This window comes from Parasteatoda tepidariorum, chromosome 4 (assembly GCF_982258835.1).
Source record: "Parasteatoda tepidariorum strain Cologne lab strain chromosome 4, Ptep-v5.0, whole genome shotgun sequence".
In the NCBI taxonomy this organism is placed as follows: Eukaryota; Metazoa; Arthropoda; class Arachnida; order Araneae; family Theridiidae; genus Parasteatoda; species Parasteatoda tepidariorum.
Window position 1 is genome coordinate 91,829,340 of NC_141758.1, and position 22,404 is coordinate 91,851,743.

The 22,404-nt window shown below is 28.2% G+C and overlaps 1 protein-coding gene across 1 annotated transcript in view; it reads left to right on the forward strand.

Moving 5' to 3' along the window:
* Nucleotides 1–22,404, forward strand: part of LOC110283103 (protein trachealess) — a 218,177-nt gene that overhangs the window by 90,266 nt on the left and 105,507 nt on the right. The window lies entirely within an intron of this gene.

Consider the following 22,404-nt stretch of genomic DNA (forward strand, 5'->3'; position numbering starts at 1 on the left):
TTTTGGCTGGGAAATACCAAAGGCAGGGGAAGAGCTTACGTCAAGAGAAATACTTTATGGCCAGTAAGTTAATACGCCAGGAGATCATTAATTAAGGTAAACAATCACATAATTTTTATGGCCCAACCAGCAGGAGCTAGGCGATTGCCTTCAACAATCTGAAGGCGGTGCGGGAACTTCTCATCAGCCTTAAGGCCATGCGAATTATTAATTGTTATTAAATCATATTTTACGATTGTAAAAATTGCTTGCGAATATTTTCTGTGGGAAAGCTTAAAGTTAGGCAATGGCTGTAGATGATAACTTACTTTAGGATGATTCTTTCATTTATTTATTTTTTATTTCCTCTCAGGGTTGCTGCTTTTTTAAGATTGGCAACATTTAAAGAATTTTCTTTGAATTTTTAATTAAAAATATTGAATTCTACATAAAAAAGAGATGTCCTGTTTAGTTAAATATGAATATCAAATTGAATTTTTATTCAAATTTTTATTCAAATTTTGATCTAAATTCCTTTTTTAGTCTTAAATTTTATAATCGAATTTATAAATTAATTATTCAAATCTTGAACTGATTTTAAAAAATTCAAATTTTATATTAAATTTTAACTTAAATTTAGAATTTAATTTTAAGTTTAATTCAGCCTTTAGATTATAATTTGACGTTAAATTTTACTCAAATATAAAATAAAAAAAATAAAAAAATTCAGATTTCAATTAAACAATTCAATTCTTTATTTGTTTCGGATCTAAAGTTAAATTAACTTTTAATACTTTTCAAAATAAATTCGAATTTAATTATAAACTTCAATGTAAATTGAGTTTTTAAAATGATTTAATTGATTCAATGAATTAATTTCTTGCAAGTTTTTTTTGTTGAAATTTTAAACTTAATCAAATTTTTTGTTAATTTTTCCAATTTTATTTCAAATTCCATTCACATTGAAATTTGAAAAATTCAAAATATAAATTTTTTTTTCTCGCTTAATATAAACCTATATAATAATTAATGCATACAACTTGTGTTTTTTTACTGTAATCTGATAACTTCTAGTAAAAAATTATTTTAACTGGGTAATTGCATTGAAAAATTATTCTAATGTGACTTTTCAGCTAGTGACTTTTTCCTGTCATATACCAACTTCAAGTATAAAACTATTTGAGCTAGTTAATTGCATCGAAAATTATCTTAATGATAACAGCTAGTGATTTTTTACTGTCATATGCCAACTTTAAGCAAAAAAATATTTTGACAAGGTAATTTTACTGAGTCATAATTTCAGTGCAAACAACTATGACTTTTTATCAGCAATCTACCAACTTCAAATATAAAACTATTTCAATTAACTGCAATAAAAAAGTATTTTAATGTCCTTTTATACTTCAAGATGTCAAAATAATTGTAAATGTTTATTCATCTCACATAGTTTTTGCAAAAAAAAAAAATTTAAAAAATGGTAATATTTCTTTTTATAAAAAAAAGATAATTTACGACCTTTTTAGAAATGTTATCTTACTAAGCCATATATCAAAAAGAAATGAAATTATATAATGATAAGAACTTTCTACACTTTTGGTAACTATGATTTTTAGATAAAAGGGCATTTAATACATAAATTAGTAAGAGCACTTTATTTTGACATAGAAATAAAATCTTCAGAACTAATCAAAATACTTGAATTAACGAACAAAAAAGTTCTCTTATCTTGTTTTTGATGGATATAAAATTTAGAATAAGTGACAATCTTCTTTTTTTTCTTTCAAACAAATACTTTTACTTAGAGCTTTTTCTTATTTTTTTTTCCTTACACCTTGAATTTTTCTTTTCTTCCCCGTGTGCTTGCTTAAGAAACTACCTGAGTAGAATTGATGATTTTTAATCGATAGACGTTAACGCGTATCGATTGATCTTCAATCGTTATTCATTGACGTCTAAGAGTGAGCATCGTTTCTTTTGAATAAATAAATAATATTATCAAGATCGCTACTTAGGTTTCCTTAAAAACCTTAAACTAATTTATATGATTAATTATACTAAAAATATTGTCAATCTATGATATATAATGCTTAAAAATAAAATAATTTTCAGTAGAACGTTGTTTTTTTCTTTCATAAATGTAATTAGCTAGTTTTGTTATAATTTACCTTACATTATCGATAGACATTATTGCATATCGATTGATCTTCAATCGATATGCGTTAACGTTTTGGAGTGAATATCGTTTGGTTTGTATAAATAAATAAGAATATAAAGATCACTACAGAAATTTTTTTATATAAAAACCTTAAAATTAATTACATTATTAATTATCGTATTAATTATAAATAAATAAATTATTAATATACAATATATAGTGCTTAAAAGTAAATTTTCAGTGTTAAATTATCTTTCTTTGATAAATGTGATTATCTAGTTTTTGTAATAATTCACAACTATATAGTTTTATAAATGTTAAAATATTTAAAATCTTTTTACAAATGATATGTGTACACTGTAAAAAATGTTGGTGTATAGTTGCCAACATTTTCGATGTTGAGATAAGCTAATTTCTTTTACAGTTCATGCGACCGCATTTTTTTTAAATTTTACACCTGTTATAATTTATTTATTTTTATATTTATTTATATATTTATTTTTTGTTTAGCTATTTACTGCTAACACATGTTTTCATGCGCATTAGAATCTATTTAATGGTATCAAAGCAAAAAAATTTCGCTCGTTTTCAGTTATATATTCCAACTAATTCTTTAAAATAATTGCTATTTTGCTAATTTTACATCATTTTTAGCACAAAAATTACAGTTTAGTGCTTAAAAAACTTATGCAGCTTACCTCAACATCAAAAATGGTGGCCACTGTCAGCCTAATTTTTTTTACTGCGTAAAGTCATACATGAAGAGGTAATAAAATCATTTTATGATAAGTAGACCTTTTTACATTTTTGGCAATTATGATTTTTTGATAGAAAAAATCACATAAAAACTGATGTAAGCATAATTTTAAGATAGGAATAAAAAAAATTTGAAGATATCAAAAAGAATTAAATATACATGACTTAAGAAAAAAAACTAAAATCTTTTCTTATCTTTTTTGATGGGTATAAAATTTAGAGTAAGTGACAGACTCTTTTTTTTCCAAGCAAATACTTTTACTTAAAGCTGTTTCTTTTTTTTCTTTTCACCTTGCACTTTTTTTTCTTTTTTTTTTGTGTGTTGAAGAAACTACCTGAACAGAATCACTGATGATTTCTTTATTCTTCAATCGATTTGAGTTTACGTTTTTCGTTTTTTCTGTGAAAATATATAAAAACATTAAAAGAAATTGCGCAGGGTTTCTTAAGAACCTTATACCAGTTATAGTTAAAACTTTTAGAAAACTATGGGTTTGCCCTTTATGTTGTAGTCAAGGTTTGCTTTTCAAAATTAGAAACCGATATATATTTTGTAATTTAATAAATACAACTTTTTTACTTATTATATAAATTAAATTATACTTTTAATTAATGCTGTTACAGCATAAAATTTATGCAGTCGTAATAAAAACTAAATTAAGTATTACTTTTGTAAATACTTGCGTACTTTAGTAAAACTATGCATTTTTTTATTATATACTAGTGTGTTATAGATCAATTTTTCTACTTATTTAAATACTATTTTATCAAATTATTTAGGTAGTAATAATGAACGTTTCAGTATTACTTTTTTTTTAAATGCTAGTGGGATTTAATAAAACAAAATTTTAGTTGTTTTATGTAAATACTGGTGCACTTCAATTTATTTTTAGCTAACACCATCGTATTTAAATTAGCTTCGTTTTCAATGCAATTTAATTTGACATTAATCCTTCAGTTTAAAAATGTCGTAATTCTTTAATGTTAAGTTTACTTTTTGTGTGTTAAATTATTTCCCTGAGCTACTTAAGCGAATAAAACACTTTTATACACAATTAGGAAGTTTATTTTCTGATGATAAACGCATACGATAAATAATTTTTTATTATTTTATTTAATCATGAAGTTAAAAATTTCGAGCTTTAAGTATACAAATGTTTTCATCTTTAATCTTAAAATTGTGCAGTTAAAAAGAAAAGGTTTATAAAATGGTACATTTTTATGGGAAATCAATGTGAAACTTAAATGTACGATGGATTTTATTATGAAACATATTTACCTAAGTATACATAATTTAAAAAAAAAAATAGTGCGTGGAGTCCCTCCGCGTGGAAGAAGTTAAACTTAATAACCTGCGACGCTAATTATAGAAGAATCAGCTGTCGTAGAAGGATCACTAGTTCTATTCAACGACTCATTTTCCTGCCCCGTTCGCTTCCGTACTCTGTAATCACGGTAATATTGTGCATTTTTCCCTCGTGGACCTCTTGAACCAGTGGAAGTGCTTGTGGTTGCCTCATCGTCTCGCCATGGAAAATGTATTTGTATTAATAATGTATGTGAATGCGTCATAATGTAATTTCAAAAGAGAAAACCTAACAATCAATTGATATTCACACGAGACGTACCTTGACATAACCTTAAATCCGTCGCATTGTCCGTGGGATTGTTTTCACTCATTTTTTACAATTGTTATCCACTAAATTTGAAAATAAAAAATACTATCCTATTATATTATATGTGTATCAAATCAAACTAAAAAAATATTTATAGAAAAACAAGACTTTTATGACTTTTATTATTATGTTAGTGCGAACCAAAACAATATGGAAATGAATGAGGGAAAACTGGATCCTACCACGTGATTTCCCGGCCAATAAAAACGTAGCGCTAAACGTTTAACGCAACCTTGTTGGAAGTCGCATAAGAAGTATAACTTCAGAAATAAGTTAAAAAAACTTCAAAAGAAATTTTAAAATACACTGTTAGTGTCAATGAAAAAATGGTTAAATAATAAAATATTTGTTATTTTTCCATATTCAAACAAAACTGTCAAATAACAGTACGTGAATTGGTATTCGAACTGTTAACTGTGAGGAAAACCGTTTATTAACTGCTTTCACATAATACGGTTAAACAATCAGAATTTTATAGCTCCAACTAGATCCACCAAATGAAGTCACTTAGTTTCTTGCAGATAATTGGGCTAATCTGTCAATCTCATGACCAAGAGAAGAGGGTTCGATTCCTAGCGTTGACACCACAATATTTCCTCTTTAAATCTCTAAATTGCCATTAATTATTTGGTAAGTCTAAACCAATTATTGTCAACTTTGAAATAGAAAGTTTACAAAAAATGTAAAACTGTATAGTTGATATAAAAAATATACAGATTTAGTTAAAAAAAATCTTCAAATGAATTTTAAAAATAATTTACACTATGTCAGAATAACATCGCAAAAGTAACTTGGTATTCCCCAAATTTTGTGTTTGGATCACAAATTTGCAAATAAATGAAAAAAATCACTATTTTAGTATAAAATTGAAAATAGAATACTTTCCTAAACTGTGTGCGCTTTAGTTCTTTGACAGCATTAAGTGATTAAAGTGCAAAAGCCCCTTGGATTGGGAACTGCAGCCTCGAGCTTCCCTATAAAAATAATTTATTTTCCTATTGTTTTTATTTCGATTACTTATTATTATAAAATCTTACTTTTAAGCCATTTTTTAGTTTTCTGTAAGATTATGAAAAAATCGATAAAATACGAAGGCCCCTCAATTGTAAACGTTTACTCATAATGTTATTGTTCACGTATAACAGTGTTTCCCAAAGTGTGGTACGCGTACCCCCAGGGGTACGGGAACAGTTTAGCGGGGGTACGTTTTCTTATGCGAAATATCTTGCAACAAACGAAAATTTCAAAAAATTTTATTTAAAAACAAAGCTAGCCATGAAAATTTACGATTACGTATTTTTCTATTGGTTATTTTTTGCAGAGTTAACAGTTAATAATTAGTGGTGTCAACAGCCAGTTGTGATTTTTAACTTTAGTGCAATTTTTTTGCAGCAAAAAATACATAATTTTTTTTATTAGTGGTACACAGCGTTACAAAAAATTTAGAAAGGGTACACAAAAGTCATAAGTTTGGGAAACACTGACGTATAATACAAGAAACATAACCTGAAACATTAAATTGCAGTTTAATTAAAACCAATACATAGGTTTATTAAAATTCGAAGTATACACAAAAGTGAAAAATACAAAATGTACGGGTGAATAAAAAGTGTATTGGTGAATTAAAAAAGCTTACTTTGCGTTTAAAACTCTGTCAATAAATTTTTAAAAATAATTGTTAATTTTTGCTATTTCAGTGTAAGGCCTCTAATATAAATTAGTACTTTCACATACTATGTGTTTGGACCATTAACAGCCTAGTGTGTCTCTTCAAGTATTCCATTTAAAACATAACTAGGAATCTTTAAAATGCAGTTTAATTAAGCCATTGCATTGATTTATTAAAATTTGAAGTATACAAAAAAGTGAAAAATTCAATATGTATGGTTGAATAAAAAAATTTACTGATAAATTTAAAAAGCGTATTGTGAGATTGAAACTCTGTCAACGAATTTAAAGAAATATATTAATTTTTGTTATTTCAGTGTAAAATCCATCATATAAATGAGTGTTTTCATAAACTGTGTGTTGGACCACTGACAGCATAATGTTTCTATTCGCGTATTCTATTTAAAGCATAACCAGGAATCTTTAAATTACAGTTTAATTAAGCCAGTACATTGATTTATTAAAATTCGAAGTATACAAAAAAGTGAAAAATACGAAATGTACGGGTGAATAAAAAATGTATTGGTGAATTAATAAAGCGTGCTAAGGAATAAAAACTCTGTCAATGAATTTTTTTTTAAAAATTACTATTAGTTTTTGCTATTTAAGTGTAAAATCTCTAATGTAAATTATTGAGTTCATAAACTGTGCGTGTTGGACCACTGGCAGGATAATGTTTCGTTTCACGTATTCTATTTAAAACATAACCTGGAATCTTAAAATTGCAGTTTAATTAAACCGATGCATTAATTTATTAAAATTCGAAGTGCACAAAAAAAGGAAAATACAAAATGTACAGGTGAATAACAAATGTATTGGTGAATTAAAAAAGTGTGCTAAGGAATAGAAACTCTGTGAATGAATTTTTAAAAAAATATATTATTTTTTCTATTTAAGTGTAAAATCTCTAATATAAATTAGTGCTTTCATAAACTGTGTGTGTTGGACCACTAGCAGCATAATGTTTCGATTCACGTATTTAAAACATAACCTGGAATCTTTCTTGCATTATATTTAAAACGCAATAAAACATCGTATTCTATTTAAGACATATAACCTGGAATTTAAAACATAACTTGGAAAATTGCAGCGCAGTTTGAAAAGAACCATTGGATGGAATAAGGAAGTCACGTAATATTTACTTAACCGAAATCTTCACGAAAAATGTCTTCGAAATGAAATGACATTATTCCTTTTTATTTCGATTTTATCTTTCATTTACATTATAAACTACCTACGCTTTAAACAAAATAAAATCGTAAACATAAATGTCATCAGAAAACCCGGACAAGTATTTCATCTTGTGGGCTTCTGCTTGCTTTATGCAACCCAGAAATTCAGGTAATGAAAGATTAGACACAAAGATAAAAGCAGAAAAGTTAGAAAGACTAGCAAGAGGTAAAAACAAAAATAAAAAAAAGGGAGAAAAAGGAAAAATTATCCCTTTGATATGTCAAAATGTCCAAAGTTATGACACTGGTCGAACGAATCGTAAAATGTCGTCGAGAAATATTCGAAGAGATAAGAAAACCTGTCGCATAAAGGGTACGTTTTTTACCGCCCCAGCTTCTAGCTCTGATTGGCGATTGTTTCGTAAACATGTCTAATTTTACTTGTTCTACTCACAATTTTTTATTTTTTGGCGGTTTTCATAAGAATTTTATTCACCCATCAATTACGATATGCGAATAAAATGCGGTGATTTAAATGAAACTGGCAACGTCACCGAGTTATGATTTTTCGTGAACTCTGGGAAAATAGATAAGAATATTTAAGGAATGTACGGTAATGACGTCAGAGCTCGAGATTGACCAATCACATGTTTTTGTCTCAGTTTAGTGTTTCTCTCTTTGCGTTGGTTTATTGCTTTTTAATCGCATGGAGGAAGTAGCGTAGTTGAATTTATTACATTTTTATTGGATTAAATTGAGTAAAAAATTGTACAGATCTGTCGTCTGCGAGAAGGAAAAACTACTTTTCATTAAAATATGTCATATAACTCAGAATTTTTATGAAATTTTGTGAGTAATAACTCGTAACCGCCCGTTTCGGTGAATGCGTAGTAATATTGTTTTACTATAGCTTGGTTTCTTTTTGCAGAAATGATTGTTTGAAAGTTATTTAAACTATAAGCTTCAAAAATTGAAATGATTTATCAAAATTGTAACCAAATCAGTACACAGTTAAAAGACGTGTTGAACCGTAATGTCTTCAAGATTTGCTACAACTTAAATACGATGCTAATTTTAATAGAATACCTGATTTAATAGAATACCCGATTTAATAGAATACTTGAATGCATATGGTTTATCATAAACAGAAACAAGGTTTAAATTAGCACCTTATTATGATTGTAGTATTTTGCAGAGGAAATTGTTGAACCATAATATGGTTCAAAGTACTGATATTATGGTTCAGCGTTAAACTGATTTTTATCAAAGTGTACCACGCCCCATTTAAAAAAAAGAGTACAACAGATAAAGCTAAGAGGTTTTAAATTATTTTACTATTTATGTTTTACCATATAAACTCATATATATTAGTTAAACTTACCAAAATAACATACTGTTAAAAATTTTGGAGCCATATTTTTGTCCAAATTTGCTAGAACCACAATATGGTGCTAATTTGAACCATATTAGAGTACTTCCTATTCTTGATTCCAGGATATTATGGTTTATTATGAACAGAAATAATGTTTAAATTAACACCTTATTAAGATTGTAGAAAATAAACACGCACTATCATGTTAAAATTGATAACCACATATTTAAATTGTTTCTAATTGAAAGTGATGGTCTTAACTACAAATAAGAATATCCGCGCATATTAATGATTGATATACATTAACCAAAACCTACTATTTAAACTATTTACAATAAACAAAGAATTAACGCGGCCATTTAATAACATATATTGCAACATATTTAAATCGGCGAATCGAAAGTGATGATCATAACTATTTATATCGATGAATGCAATTTATTAAGCCAGAACTAGTATCGTTATTTAAACTATTTACATAAGAAAGAAAATAGCGCTTCCAACCAAAGCGTTATTTATGACGCATGTTTTATGCTCATATTACTGATTAATAGACAATAACCAAAACCTACTGTTAATTATTTAAACTATTTACAATAAACAAAGAATTAGAGCGCCCATTTGATAAAATAAATTGCAACATATTTAAATCCCTTCGAATTGAAAGTGATGATCAAAACCACGAAGAAGACTATTTATATCGATGAATGCAATTCATTAAACCGGAACTAGCATCGTTATTTAAACTACTTATCTACATCCATAAGAAAGAAAATAACGCATCCTACCAAGCCAGGAGTTATGACACATATCGTATGCTCATACTAATGGTTAATGTACATTAGCCAAAACTACTATTAAATATTTAAAATATTTAAACTATTTTCAATAAGCAAAAAATTAACGTGGTCATTTGATAAAATAAATTGCAACATATTTAAATCCCTTCGAATCGAAAGTGATGATCATAACCACAAAGAAGACTATTTATATCGATGAAGGCAATTCATTAAACCAGAACTAGTATCGTTATTTTAAACTATTTACATCCATAAGAAATAAAATAATGCATCCTAACAAAGCCAAGTTTTATGACACATGTCGTAGGCTCACATAAATGATTGATATACATTAACCAAAACCTACAGCTAATTATTTAAAACATTTACCGTAGACAAAGAATTAAAGCGGCCGTTTGATAAAATAAATTGCAACATATTTAAATCCCTTCGAATTGAAAGTGATGATCAAAACCACAAAGAAGACTATTTATATCGATGAATGCAATTCATTAAACCAGAACTAGTATCGTTATTTTAAACTATTTACATCTATAAGAAAGAAAATAACGCATCCTACCAAAGCCAGGGGTTATGACACATGTCGTTAAAACTGAAACAGTTTCAAAGTGACTTACGGCGGCTTTTCTAATTGCCGAAACGGACTAAGGTATAGTGAATTGCTGATCTATTGGTATTCAACTCCGCAGGATAGCTGGGTGCTAACCTCTGCGGAATACGAAATTTTGGTGGAGTACTTCTGTTGTTTTAAGAAGTCAGTCACGCCTTGTAAATCTCCTTTCGCCTTCATTTTGTAATCTAGAAGGGATTTGTCTTTTGTCCATGCAAAAGACGTCGTTGAAAAAGTTAGTGTGCTGCATTAGATCGTCCTCTTAGTGTTACCTGCAGTTTATGAACGTTGAATTTAAATTACGCTGCTATTGGTGTAAATGACCTAGTTATGGTTAAGTGTTAAAATTTCAATTTGTAATGCTTACTGAACTCAAGAGAAAAAGTCTGTCGTATTACAAATTAGAGCTTTAAATGTTTCATTTATAGATATTTACAAACTAAATCGTCAATTAGCTGATTAATTAATGAATTGATTCACTAAACTATTCAAAGATTTACTCATTCGCTGATTCATTATTTCATTTTCTTTATTTAATTACTCCTTTGCTATTCCCTAATCCACTCATTTATTCATTGAATTATTCACTCGCTGTATCAAAAATCATTATCCATGAATTCAAGATATCATTAAATGAATAAAATAAAATTTTCATTGTAGTTAACTACACAATAGAATTATACTATATCCTCTATCCAAACTAACATATGTTTTTAAACTTATCATAAAGATTAAATTTATGTTTGGTATTTAAAAACAATAAAATATTTCTTCGAAAATATAAAATTAATGTGTTCCAAGAAGAGTTTAAAAAAAATTGATCACTTGTAATATTCAAGTTTAATATTTAAATGCCCACTTTGCACAATATAAAATTTTATCTGTTTAATTATCAATTTTTTTTCTCGTTTGTGCTCTTAGCATAACAAAACAATATTTTGCAAAATTATTCTAATCAATTAATTTTCAAAAAATTTACGGTTATAATTTTGCTAGATTCAACTCATCAGCTAAATTTCAGCTCAAAGATAATCTATTGCTCATTCATATTCTTTAAACTCCACATTCTGGTATATATTATTTCTCCTTGTTTTTATTCATTTAAATATTTTTCTTAAATTATACTACTCAAATCCAAAATAATATTACATAAACGAAATATTTTTCAAAGCGAGGGAAATATATAAATATAATAAATATACACAAATAAATATAATAAATATACATAAATGAATAAAATAAATATTCATAAGTAAATATACATATTTTTAAAAATCAACCAACATTCATTTTATCAAAACTGCATTCAAAATACTTATTTCATGAAATATTTTACAATTATTAATCTTTCTTTTTCCCAATAAAAATAATCATGGTTTTATTCTATGAGTCAGATAGTTATTTTTACACAGTAACAATAATTTATATGTGAGTTTAATTTTTAATCTCAGTCAAACTTTCGCATACATGCAAATTTAAGAATAAAATAATTTTATGCAGTAAACTAAAATACGTAAGGTTACGTAAGAAGCCGGATTATAAATGACTATGTCAAACTAAATCACGTTTCAAAAAATGTTTAATACGATTTAGAAATCACAAATCCATTATTTTACTCTCTTTATCAATTTCTTAAAAGCTTTTCTTTACCTGAGTACTTTGATCTTACCTTTGCCGCACCTTATATGCACTTCGCGTTAATAGAAGACACGATAATCCTTGTCGAAAAGTGAAAACCCACGCGGTTCAGTTGTATACATAATGTATACATTTCTGTTCCCAAACCCAAAATATTCATCTATCAATTTCTTAAACATGCAACATATTATCAAGCACGCCCTCTATGTACTATTTGTTTTATCTTTCTTCCTTTGTAAGGAAGATAAAGTACTCGTGTCTTAGATTAACTCATTTAGTCATCAAAATACTGTCCTTTTAAGCTTTAGAAATGAACAATGAGTGTTTTATTCCACTATGACTGAAATTTTGAAACGGGTTAAACCAGATTATATTTCAAATTTAATATGATTCTAACCTGATCCATATTATTTTACTTGATTACACAAAAACTATGGTTCATCTCGGACGGAAACATGTTGCAACTTAACAGCCAATTAAGATCGCAGAAAATTTGTACTGTATGATGGTTTTAGATACCGATATTATGGTTCAATCTGAAACCGATTTTTCTATGAGTGTATACAATTTATAGTTCCAAATAATAACATTATGATTTAGAGTTAAATCAATTTTGAGTTAAACCGACTATGGTTCAGCTCTGACGGAAACATATTTCAATTTACTACCTAATTAAGATCGGAGAAAATTTTTACTGTATGATGGTTTTAGTTATTGATATCATGGTTCAATCTGAAACCAATTTTTCTATACAATTTATACAATTACAATAGAATTTATAGTTCCAAATAATGACATTATGATTTTAGAGTTTAGCCAATTTTGAGTTAAACCGACAATGGTTCAGCTCTGACGGAAACATATTTCAATCTAACCAGCTAATTAATATAGGAAAAAATTTGCACTCCATGATGGTTCTCTTTTGAGACTTAATATTAAATTGCTCTTTTTAGACTTTATCTATATTTGAAGTATCAAGACTTTAATGATATTAAATAACTAGTTTGACACTTTACTGATATTTGGGTACATGTCCGGGACTTTACTTATTTGAGACTTTACTGATATTCATACTTATTTGAGATTTTACTGATACCTGATTACTAATGTGATATTTTATTAAGATTTAGTTACTTTTTAGTAATTTAAACGATGTTTAGTTTTTCCCTGGAGCTTTTATAATACATTTTGTTGCTTGTAGTTAACCGTAATATCCAATTTATTAAACCAATTAATAAATTTTATTTTAAACAAACTAGATCGAAAAAATTTCAAATATGCAAAAAATTTTTACCTACACTACTTAAATAATAAATTCTCTAAAGCCAGGATAACTTTAGCGTATAATTATTATTTCTCTCATGTCACGTGATCCATAATATCCAGATTTCTTTGTTAAGATTGACGCCTTAATAAGTAATCATAAGACGCGATGAAGATGTATTAAAATTTAAAATATTTATTAACTTGAATGATATTTCGGTTTCATAAAGACATTTTACTGCGCAGTATGGATTCATTTTATGCATAAAGATTACATTCCTAACTAATTAACGATAATATATACACGAAGGAATTCTTTCATTATGTGAAAGAGATAATTGAATGTTCTCATCTGCTAAGAAGAAAACTTTTCAATATTTTTTATTTCTATAGATTAATATTACTCTTTAAGTTCTTTTTTTAAATACCCAATTTTAATAGTGTAATTTTTTCCTCAAAAATTATTGCGAAACTGGTGTAAGTTAGAAGCTGAGTTTATTATAAAAGAATGAATAAATGTGGCGTGTTTAAAAAGCGTCCTCACAGTTTATTGGACACCATGCTAAGTGCCAATAAGTATTACTTCCCAAATGAATATTTCCATTAAGCGTTCTCACACAAGCAATCACCCCAACTAATATTTACGTTCCATTCTCAACAGCGTAGGCTGTCACATGGGACACGAAGACAATACCAGAATATCAATTACTTTTTTGGCCTCTTCGATGACAAGAGGTTTAAGACCTTCGAATTGTGATGGGTGTCCCATTACCATATCCTTCCGCTGAATTTTAATCTCTTTCTTTTAATGAACTGCTACTTTTTTAATATCTGAAGAATAAACCATACCACCCATATAGTTTCTTTCTGCAGCCTCTTGCTAAGCCTATGAAGGAAACATAAGATTCGTTTGCAAATATCTCAGGAATTTTTAAACATAATTTAATGAGGTTTTCTGTTATATTTCATATAACTTATGTCCTTTACGCTTCAGATAAAAAGAATTTGAATATGGTTGAGGTGTTAAAATTTTAAACAGCGGAATCTAAGAAAAATTTATAAGGTTTATTGTTATATTTCATTTAACTAATGTTCTTCATGCAGCATTAAAATAAAACGGAATGAGTTACATTAAAATAAAATTGAACAGTTGAAATTTGAAATTTCCTAATCTCTGAAAATTTTTCACATATTTTAATGAGGTTTTCTGTTACATTTCTCTGACTAAGGATTTTATAATGATAAATAAAAAAACTGATGCATAAGAACATAACAAAGCTGGAGTATTAAAATTATAAAATTCGTTCTAACATATTTGTTGGATTTCCTAGATCATTTCCAATTCACCTTCGGTTCCGTATGAAACCGAACCAATAATCCCAAAGTTGATAATCAAAATTCATATTTTTATATTTACCCCAGACGTAATTAATCGCGTGTGACTCTACCGATATCTGGATATTCCTTTGAGACTCTTCCGATATTTAATTAATCCTTTGAAACTTAACCGATATATATTTGATTAATCCTTTAAAACTTAACCGATGTTTGACTAAGCCTTTGAGATTTACCAGATATTTGATTAATCCTTTGAGACTTAACCAATATTTGATTAATCCTTTCAAACTTAACCGATGTTTGACTAAGCCTATGAGACTTAACAGATATTTGATTAATCCTTTGTGACTTAACCAATATTTGATTAATCCTTTGAGACTTAACCAATATTTGATTAATCCTTTCAAATTTAACCGATGTTTGACTAAGCCTATGAGACTTAACAGATATTTGATTAATCCTTAGACATTTAATCAATATTTGATTAATCCTTTAAAACTTCGTAACCGATGTTTGACTAAGCCTTTGAGACTTAACAGATATTTGATTAATTCTTCGAAACTTAACCGATATTTGATTAATTATTTCTGACTTGACAAATATTTGATTAATTCTTTGAGACTTAACCGATATTTGGCTACTAATTTGAGACTCCATCTAGTGTACAACAAGATTGTTTCAACTTGTGGATTATCAAAATTACCTCATCTTGTGAACATTGAGATTGCCCCATTTTGTTCATATTATGGTGATTCCATCGTGTATATTAAGATTGCACCCTCTTGTTTTTGTCTTGCTCGTATTGAAATGTCCTCTATTTTGTATACGTTGAGATTGCCTTATCTTATGTAAGTTAAGATTATTATTCTATAGATAAATAATAACGTATACAAAGCAAACGTATTTAAATCGTCATTTGATATCTTAACAACTTGGCACTGACAAAAATGACATTGATAATCAGTATAATTTTAAACGGAACAAAAAGTTACCATGAACAAATTTTATTTCACTTTATTATTTTTGATTAAGTGATTTTATTTTTTATTTTAGTCTAAACGTCCGATTTTCTGAAAAGCCTTTAAAAACCCTGTATTCACGGTCTAAAGATTTCTAAGAAGAAAAAAAACCTAAAAAACGTTTCAACTGAAGCAAAAATGGTATATTTCGTAGACAGCACAGACATCTTCAGAAAGAAAAACATGAATTATGATATTGTTACAGATATTATAAATTGTTATTTATGCTTTTCTGCTGCGCAAATCTGCATATCAAAGTTAAAAAAAAGTTGAAATTTAAACACGGATCTGAAACAAAACCTTCATCAGGGACATAAATTAATTCATACAATTACGCAGAGAATATCTTTTATAAAATAATTTAATGAGGCCAAGAGGGTTAGTGGTGAGTCTTGGAAAGTGGCAAATCATGTCTAATAAACACTCAAGATGGCGCAACTCCGGTAGCATTAGTGCCACCAAACTAGCACGTGAATTGAATTTTAGTGTTGTTGAATGGGACAGAGAATGTGCCATTTAGAAGAAATGCGATCCATACTTTATAAATAATGGGACACGGTGTAACTTTTATGAACTAATTAGAATTCGGCTGTTGCGATAGTTAAGGACTTTCTTATTGGCTAGGATTGTGGAACTTTTTCGTAGGAGTTTTCTAGAAAATAAATGATAAATATGCATTTAATTAAAAGGCATTTATGTAATAAATGTTTCCTGGTTATAAAGTTAGCTTTGTCCAGACGCTCCCCCATAAATGCATGCCATTAATTTTGAAATAATACCTCTACCACAATCAATTCTGTAAACAAAACTGATTAGCATGAATAATTGACATAAAATATGTTTTTGTGCAGAACCTTTTTGTGATTCTAACTTGTGCTGAGTCGTTTTGTGATTATAACTCGTACTGAGCCTTTTTGTGATTCTAACTTATGCTGAACCCTTTCGCAATTTTAACTTATTCTGAGCCTTTCTGTGATTCTAACTTGTGCTGAGCTTTTTTTTATTCTAACTTATGCTGAACCTTTTTGCAATTTTAACTTGTGCTGAGCCTTTTTGTGATTCCAACTTGTACTGAACCCTTAAGTTATTCCAACTTGTGCTAAGACTTTTTGTGATTTTAACTTGTGCTGACCAAAGTTTCATACAGCACATAATATTCTGTTTCTGTTTCAAAACCTTTTTATTCTCCCAAAAATATAAAATCCTATATTTGAAGATATTAATACTTAAGCTGAGATTTGTTTTAAAACAAAATAAAAGAAATTGAAATACTGGCTATGAATAAAATTATAAATCCTGGGTCACACTATAATTTTTTAAACAAATTAGAATTCGACTGTAGAGATAGTTAGAGCAGATAATTAGCATTTTATTTTTGGCTACGGTTGTGAAACTTTTCTGTAGTAGTTTTCCATAAAATTAATGATTTACACATTTCAATTAGAAAGGAAATGATGTAATAAATGTTTTCTGGTTCTAGGGGCACTTGCATGTATGTACGCCATTAATTTTGAATTAATACTTCTACCAAAATCAATTCTGTAAACATTATTGACCAGCATAAATAATTGACACAAAAAAATTGAATTCCTTTTCTGCTGAACTTCTTTGTGATTTCAACTTGCACAGAACAATGTTTTACATGGCACAAAATGCTCTATATCTGTATTTCTGTTTTAAAACTTTTTTATTCTACCAAAAATATATCATCCCCTACATGAAGAGTTATTATTAATACTTAAGCTGAAGTTTATTTTAAAACAAAATGAAAGAGAATATTTAAAACATTACAGCTGAATTAAGATAAAATTATCAATACCGAATTTTTAAAAAAAAACTATTAAAATTAAATTAAAGCAAAATTGTTAAAACAGTTTTAAAGTATTAAATCAGAATTATTACAGTTGGATTAAAAATTATTACAACTAAATTAAAACAAGATTTTTAAAACATGCTACAACTGAATTTGAACAAAATAACGAAACCTTCATATTAAGGAAGTTTTTAAGACAAATTCCAACACATTCTTTATAACTATATATAGATATATCCGACTAAATATTGCCACACGTTAAGTAAAATACCTTTATTTTCATTTTATAAAAGTTGTTGAAAATCTATAATGCGTATGCTATTTAAACATATATTTTATAATTTCATAACATATCAACAACATATTTTATAATTTCATTTGATGCTTAAGAATTTTTGTAGTCTATGATATATTTTCTAATTAAAATTTCTTTTTCAGGTAAGTCAAAAAGTATCCTCATTTCATATTGTATGTAAGTAAACTACATTTTGTCAATCCTTCAATCATATGAGTAATCTTTAGTATCTTAGTAAATGCCCTGTCATGCTATTGAAATCTATGTGGTTTAATGCAACAACAACCAATGTCAAAATTTTAAAATTTACAAAAAATAGAAATTTAAATACCTTGAAAAAATAGCAATAAGAATTTTTATGTTTATGGCGCTATATTAATTTAACCAAACCGAATTTCTAAATATTTCTAAAGTTTTGCTGAAAAAATTTAAAAGCAATTTTAAGAGTACACAAATATTTTTATCAAATATTGATGACTCCTTAATTAAAACGTAATTTTAAGTTTATAGCTTGTAAAATTAATGGCATAGTTTAAGAAGTCCAAATGTAATTATGTCTAGAATGTAAGAATTGTTTCCATTCGATGACGAAATTAAGAAAGATTAATCGCCTCTCGTTAGCTAGATTGCAAATAAATGGCATAAAACGAAATTTAAAATAACGTTATCGATATTATTTCTATTTTAAATTTCCTCAAAAATGTATGTTTTTAAATGTATATTGTGTAAGATGTTTTAATTTTGTTATAGCGCATATAAATGTTGAAAAAATTCGGAATTTTTTATTCAGAATCCTCTTGGGTCACAAATGACTCGACAAAGAGTCACATTAGTGCCACGTATTTAACATGCTGTATTGAAAAAATGGGAAAAAAAGGAGCATAAATTTTGAAGAAAAAAAACTATCACAGATCAGTTCTCGTAGTCCCTAGATGACTTGTGAAAGGGTAGCATTAGGGCCATGCATTTACCATGCTGTATTAAAAGAGAAAAATAGCCTAAGACATTCTAGAAAAAATTGCTATGACCAGAGTTTTCATCGTCCACAGATGACTTGTCAAAAAGTAACATTAGAGCTATTCATTTGACATGCTGTATTAAAAGAAAAAAAGTACCCTAAAACATTTTGGAAAAAATTGTTTTGATCAGAGTTTTTACCCTCCCCAGATTACTTGTCAAAGGGTAACATTAGGGCCATGCATTTAACATGCTGTATTAAAGGAAAAAAATACCCTAAGACATTTTAGAAAAAATTGCTATGATCAGAGTTTTCACCGTCCCCAGATGACTTGTCAAAAAGTAACATTAGAGCTATTCATTTGACATGCTGTATTAAAAGAAAGAAAAACCTTAAAACATTTTTTTTTAAAGTGCTTTGATCAGAAACCATATTGACCAAACATAACTTGTCAAACGATCCTGTTAAGTCCAGGTATTTAATATAAATTATATAAATATGATTTAATTTACTATAGTTTAAAATTTTCATGAATTACTCCAAAAAATCATATTTATGATGACAGACATTTAAGCAAGATATATTCTTAATCCATTTATTATCTTTTGTTTTGACAATCATCACTTCATAAACAGGAACTTTGGCCTGAACCCGGGACTCACTAAAACGCCAAGGTTAATCCTCTCGTTTGAATTCATCCGGCAATTCTTGGATAAAGTTCAACAACCCAAAGGGTGGCTTATATCTGGGGTGAGCACAATTCCAATGCAATGTGCAATTCTTCCAAAAAAATGTTTCACGGGCGACAATCCGAGTAATAAAATCACGTAACCTTCCAGGAAGAATATAAACTAAAAAGGATCATTTTTAGACGCTAAGCATTGGAATGAAGTTGGAATGGAAACAAAAACTGAAAAAACTTGATTTAACTGGAAATTTGAGTGGCAGATGCTCATTGTAGCCCTTTGGGACAATTTTATTATGCTGACAGAAACGTCCCCTTTGGTCTTTTTACCTAATGTCGAGGACAAGTAATTCGTGATAAAACTAAAAATACCTCGTTTTATACAATGTTTATTTTTCACCTCGAAATATATTTAAAAAAATGCTGCATTCCTAAGAAGTATAAAAATGTTAAGATGAGAATATTTGACGCCAACGATGAGATTCAGAAATAATAAATTACGACAGTTAAAATAGCTTGCAAGTTCAGATGCTACATTGGAACAATGTATTATATAGAAACTTTCAAGTTATTTTAACAATTGTAATATATTAAGATGATGCTCCTATGTTGTATTGAAATTTTTGTATGCGATTTTAACTTCTGATATTTTAGGTTGTTGCTCCAATGTGACATTGAAATATGTATGCTATTTTAACTTCTGTAATATGTTAGGCTGTTGCTATTTTAACTTCCGAAATATGTTAGATTGTTGCTCCAATGTTGTTACAAAACTTGTAAGCTATTTTAACTTCTATAACATGTCAGGATGTTGCTTCATGAAGCACTGAAACTTGCAAGCTATTTTAACTTCTGTAATATTTTAAGATGTTGCTCCAATCTAACATCGAAACTTATAGGCCATTTTAACTTCTGTTATATGTTAGGATGTTGCTCCAGTCTAACATCGAAACTTATAGGCCATTTTAACTTCTGCAATATGTTAGGATGTTGCTCCAATCTAACATTTAAATTTATAGGCCATTTTAACTTCCGTAATATGTTAGGATGTTGCTCCAATCTAGCATCGAAACCCGTAGACTATTTTACCTTCTGTAATATGTAAAGATGTCGCTCCGATGTAGCACTGAAACTTGTATACTATTTTAACTTCTGTAATATGTTAGGATGTTGCAACAAAACGAAGACTCGAAACTTGTATGCAATTTTAACTTCTGTAATATGATGTTGCTCCAATGTAGCAGGAAAACTCGCATGCTATTTTAACTTTTGTAATAGGATGTTGCTCTAATGTAGCCTCGAAACTTATATGCTATTTTAACTGCATGTTAAAATGATGCTCCTGTGTGTTGTTACGTTGAATGGTGTTACACTAAATAACTTAACGTATATTGTATAACTTAATCGTATAATAAATTTAATCGGATAATTAATTCAATAGTTTAACTTTGACCTGAAAAATACACTTTTTAAGTTGAACTATACAACTACTACATTAGATATAATATATTATATTAAATTATTTTCTTACTACATATTTAAAAAAAAAATAATAATTTAAAAAAGAATTCAAAATAAAAATCAATTTCGCCATTAATTCTCAAAAACATATGATATCTATAAATGGTAAGATATAAATAATATTAAATTTTCAAATGCCCTTAATAAATGTTAAATCTCGCAATCAGTTTTAAAAATAATTTATTAGAAAAACCGATTACGCCTTCATTTCTCAAAAACATACATCGGAAGTAAATGTTACCGTATAAATGATATTAAATTTCGGTATCCAAATCTTCTCAATAAAAGTTAAACCTCGTACTCAATGATAAGAAAATTAATCAAATAAACTGATTGCGATGTTTTTTTTAAAAAAAAAAAACACTATTTGCATCAATATGTGCAAAAATTTATTCCAATTCACCAATCTAAAACAAATTGTTCAAAATCCGAATCCTCAGTTGATAAATCGTTTTCCAATCGATAAACAACACTTTTGAAAAAACAGATAAAACATCGATACTATGTATAATCGAAACAAACCTACAAAAAAATATTCCATTCAGTCTTCGATTTTATGGCAAGTTTGTACTTTTCCCGAGACCTATTACCACGATAGGAAAAACAGACAATCTGAGTAGGAATTTTTTCATTTTTTTTTATTCTTTAAGTACTTCAACCCCTGCCACGAGCCTTTCCCTCAAGCTTCCCAACTTCTAAATGACTATCAAATGGGCGTCTCTCAACCCCTTGTAATGTTACGCATCACCGGCAGGTGCCTAGATCGGGGGATGAAAGGAAAATGCAATATGCTTCTATGCAATAATAGGCAAAGCTCCATCTGGAAAGACGGAGCCTATTTACATTAATTTAATGTATTTTGGATTGTGCAAAACCGCTTCTTTTTCTGGAATTACTCTACACTGTTTCGAATAATGAATTTCAAATAATTCACATCAGATATTCTAATATTTTTTTACTTTATAAGAATTTTAAAAAAAAAGAACAGCCATGAAATGTTTATTTAATGTAGCGAAAATAGCATTAAATAATATCCGTTTATAATAATTATGAACTGAAAAAAATAAAGATTCATTGTAACAAATGTAGTCCTTATTGATAATATGAATCACACCATATCCTGTGCGATTATAGGAATCACATATTTCTTCAAAGGTATCATAGGTATTCTATGATTATAAAAATTTTATATAGATATATATTTTTTTATTTTACAATCGTCGTTGAACAGCCGATCCAATTTTGAGTTTACGACTACTAATGTTCAACTCCCTACCCTTGTAATTTTGAACCCAATCCAGAAGACAATTGAGCTCCTGGATCAAGTATTAGGAGAAATTTGCCTTCGAGGAGAACTTTTTGATGGTACATTTGCGTTACATGGAGAGGAAAACCAAGAGAACCTTCCAATATTAGTTTGACGGCAAGAGGACTCTAACCCATGATCCATCTACCACTGGGGATATTTTACGTCAGCAATGTGGTCAGGGCGGAATATTTTTGACCAGCCATTGCTGAGATTCAAACCCGGTTCGCCACACTAAAAGGCGAATGCTCTATCCCCTGAGCCACCACTACTCGATTCTAAAAATTTTAGGTATCGTATGTAATAGGAATCATGCGTATCATGTGGGATAATAGGAATCGTGGATATCATATGTGATAACAGGAATCATTGGCATCATA